The sequence below is a fragment of the Aquarana catesbeiana genome, linkage group LG07, assembly GCF_042186555.1.
Source record: "Aquarana catesbeiana isolate 2022-GZ linkage group LG07, ASM4218655v1, whole genome shotgun sequence".
Taxonomy (NCBI): Eukaryota; Metazoa; Chordata; class Amphibia; order Anura; family Ranidae; genus Aquarana; species Aquarana catesbeiana.
In genome coordinates, this window is record NC_133330.1 from 68378065 (window position 1) to 68382331 (window position 4267).

General features: G+C 41.9%; 1 long non-coding RNA gene across 1 annotated transcript; it reads right to left on the minus strand.

The window, feature by feature from the left end:
- Window positions 1-889: 889 nt before the first annotated feature.
- On the minus strand, window positions 890-2717 carry LOC141102427 (uncharacterized). Its single transcript, XR_012235102.1, has 3 exons — window positions 2503-2717; window positions 2264-2417; window positions 890-1418 (listed from the first exon to the last, which is right to left on the minus strand). It is a non-coding gene; the product is annotated as an uncharacterized lncRNA (long non-coding RNA).
- Between the last annotated feature and the right edge of the window lie 1550 nt (window positions 2718-4267).

Below are 4267 nucleotides of genomic sequence, written 5' to 3' on the forward strand. Positions count from 1 at the left end.
GTATCTTCTGAATTCATGGCCTTCGCCTACTATCAGGAGCCATGAATCAGACCGAGACAGAGGTATAGTTAAATCACACTTGTTTAATAATGATAATAATAATAATATTAATAAGGTAAACAGAGTAAACGCAGTCAAAACAAGCCAGAGTTCAGTAACCGGATCGGGTAGTCACCCAAGCAAATGTCAGAGAGCCAGAGATAAACGTACTAGTACAGCAAGCAGGATCAGGAGCCAGAAGGGACGTCAGCCGAGCAAGTCTTCAACAGGAATGCAGAAGAAAGTCTCTGTGATGTTGACAAAGGTGAAGGCAGAAATCAAGTGAGCTGGACGGCTTTAAGTAGGCAGGACTGACGAGCAGAATCAACAACAGCTGGGTACCTGTGGAGAGAGATGGGAGCTGGCAATTAGCCGACAGCTAAGCGGCCAGCTCAGAGAAGGAAGGGCTGAGGCCAGCCCTGACAAGGCCAAACGAGACATTAGTATCCAAAGACTGTGTGGATGTTGCCTTCCTCAGATGGATTGATCTCACCCCTCTAAAAGCCAACATTTGAAACCACGTACACATAGAGGCATAAGTGAAATGTCCCTTATGATCCCATGCCTAAAATGTGTGTACTTACACACATCTATTTTTCTAAACCCACAAAATACAGTGTGTCAACATGTGCTATCTCCCATCACGGGGTATCCATGGACGCGTTTCGGGGGTGCAACCCCTTCCTCTGAGCTACTTTAGTTATGAAGAAGGGGTTGTACCCCCAAAACGTGTCCATTGATACCCTGTGATGGGAGATAGCACAAGTTGACACACTGTGTGTTTTGGGGTTTTTGAAAAATAGATGTATGGAACTACACACATTTTAGACATGGGATCATGGGGGAAATAAGAATGTTAAGGCCCAATTTGGGGGCACCTTCAAATTTTTGGTTTTAGATTCTAAAAAACACATAAACATTACAATTCACATTAGTTAGGGCAGTGTCTAAGGGCAACTCTCCTCCTCAAGATGCAAACCCAGGTCATGTTTTCGAGATTTCTTGAATTTGGCACAGGTGTGCCTTTTCACTGTTAGTAATTTGCACAGTCGTTTTTAGACAGAGGAAAATCTAGAAAACAGGACCTGGTGGTGCACGTAGAGGAGTAGAGTGTAGAAACACTGAGTTCTGTCCCTAAACTTTCACATTTAAAAGTCATAAAAACATGGTGATTAGTAAAAGGGCAAACAGGAGCCAACAAGTGGAACAATAAACTTCAGGACCAGCAACAGGAAATTAAAATTTGGCAAGTATGTCCACAAAATCTCTTATTCTTCACCGTAAAACAGTGGCAGCCTCCTTGATTTGCTCCAGTTCCTTCAAACAATGCAACATATCTGCACTAATTCTGCCAATAGTACATCGTGGAAGATCATGACCTAGTAAAAAGAGTAAAAAGTATTAAGGGAATGATGTTCAAGTGGCTGAGGCCCTACATAGTCAGTTATGGTCAAGTTACTAGTCAAATTCAGGAAATACTTATCTAACCAGTCTATTGTTGCTTGCAACCTGCTTTCCCTTGAGACACCTAAACTACTAGGAATGTACACACTGCACTTACTCTGTAATCTTGGCCCTGGTGCCTGGGTCTCCCAAACCTAACAGCACTGCCAGCTCCTTCCACCTCTTCCTTCTCTATGCTAATGTTAAAGCGGAGTTCCACCCTAAAGTGGAACTTCCGCTCATCGGATTCCTCCCCCCCTCCGGTGTCACAATTGGCACCTTTCAGGGGGAGGGGGGTGCAGATACCTGTATAATACAGGTATCTGCACCCACTTCCGGGTATAGCTAGCCGCAGCTAGCCGCAGACTCCCCGCCCACCCCCGTTGTGTTGTGGGAAATACACAGTTCCCACAACACAACGGGGACCAGTGTAGACGCGCAGCGCGACTCGCGCATGCGCAGTAGGGAACCGGGCAGTGAAGCCGCAACGCTTCACTTCCTGATTCCCTCAGTGAGAATGGCGGCGGCAGCACCCGAGGATCGAGGGACGGCTCGGTCTCGGGTGCCGACATCGCTGGACCCCGGGACAGGTAAGTGTCCTTATTTTAAAAGTCAGCAGCTGCAGTATTTGCAGCTGCTGACATCTAAAATTTTTTTTTTTTAGTGAAACTCCGCTTTAAGGCACTACATACTTTGCTAATGTGTGGAGTGGGTGTTTGGTTTGGACATCTAAACATTCGACATGTATACACATTTGAAGAAAGATTCCAAGAATACTTACTTGCGGCTCCCGAATACTTTCTTCCTCTTCTGGCTCGCTTTGGCCCTCACTTTGACTCGCATCAGGGGATTTGACGTCCACAATGGCAATGTCTGTGCTGGGTCCAGGAGTCAGATCCCATGGCTCCAAAGAAACATCCTGGGTGAGCTGACCACTAAAAAGCAACAATACACCATTTATTAAGCCACCCCAAGTCACATCTGTTTCTAGCATCCATTTTGCTACATTAGTTGACCAACCTTGCACTTGATCTGATGTCAATGTTTGCTCCTGACTAGTGGACTCCACCATACTGCACTCTGGTTTTTTTTCTGTGAAATTTTTTTTTTCTGAAAAATGCATAGAAAAGGGAAGGTGATGGCATTTTCCAGAGGGCAAACACTTGACAAGGGCCAACATTGAAAAAGTCCTGCAGTTGCCCCCCATCCCTCTTGTCTCCTATGGGATACAGGATATATGATGACCATCCTAGCAGACGTGACTCTGTGTGACTGAGAGCACCGGGGCCTCTCCTTTCCCCAATACTACACTGGCAAGACTGCATTAATGGGCACTGATGAGCCAGGCAACAACCAGAAAGTGTTCTTTACCCCTTAAGTTCTGCCCTAAGCCCATGGCCTTTGGCCCACCTAGAAACTCCCCTGTCAGTGGCTAAATGAGTGTGTTTGAAGTTGGCACTTACGCTTTTGAGGAGAAGATGGCCTTGTTGCCTCCCTTGTTGTGGCCCGAGCGAGGGTAGCCTCCCTTCGTCCTTTGTGGTGGCTTGGCTTGAGCCTCCTTTTTTGGTGCCTGCCTGTTAAAGGAAGAAAAAATAATCAGATCAGATCAGAGGTAGATCTGGGAATTGTTACTTTAGATAGCTGACTTTATAGAATGTGGGTCTTTGTTTCTTGGAGCATTTAATAAATTAACCTATACTTTGCTTATTTAGGACAAAGTAGCAGGTCCTCCCATGACGCTACCGATTCATACTTCCCTGGCATCCCCCCACCAAACCCTTTCCCTATTTGAAAAAGCTTGATTCAGACTATAAGTTGGCCTGCTCAAAGCTTACACAAGGTCATTTGAGAAATTAGAACACTTCCAATTTGCAAGACCTCTCAAGAATTTGTAGTATATTTTAAAAAATCCTGAAAAACAAAACCTGAATACAATAAAAAAAAAAAAAAAAAAAGATTTTTTTAATCATTTAATAAGGAAATATTATAATCAATCAATAAATAGACTTATCTAAGCAGATCTGCTAGTGGCTACATCTAGCAAACAAAAACCTGAATACAATAATAAAATAAGACATGGATCTTGGTGCTTCTCTAGGAAGAAGAAAATAGAAGCTGCCTACTATTATTTAACAGACTATCTACGTTTATGGTATAAAGAGAACAAAAACAATACATAGATGGTACCTGATACACCAAGACCTCATCACATTTAACCCAGGAGCTATTACTGTACATATTAAAGGGAAAACTGTTCAATTGAAGGACATTATAAGCATATGTGACTAACCTGCTCCTAACAAAATAACTAAAAAAAAAAAAAAAGATTTTTTTAATCATACAATAAGGAAATATTATAATCAATCAATAAATAGACTTATCTAAGCAGATCTGCTAGTGGCTACATCTAGTGGCTAGTGGCTAAATGACCAATTACTAAATATAATAAATCTGACAGAATTCCCACAATTAAGAAATTACTTAAGAAATTCCCACACTTAAATGATTACCAAAAAAAATACAATATTATTCCAGCCAAAATAAAATGACAATCTTTTACAAGTAATTAGATCATTGGCTTGAGCAATAAAACACTACCTAAACCAATATGTTTCTCTAAATCTTCTTGCAAATTCTTGTTCATGAAATTATTTTAAAAAGTGCAAACGTGCAGACATGTAATATCATCCTTTTGTAAGAGGATATAAAGCAAAATGATTGCAAAGGTTCTTTAAAAAAATAAACATGTTACACTTATCTGCTCTATGGAATGATTTTGCACAGA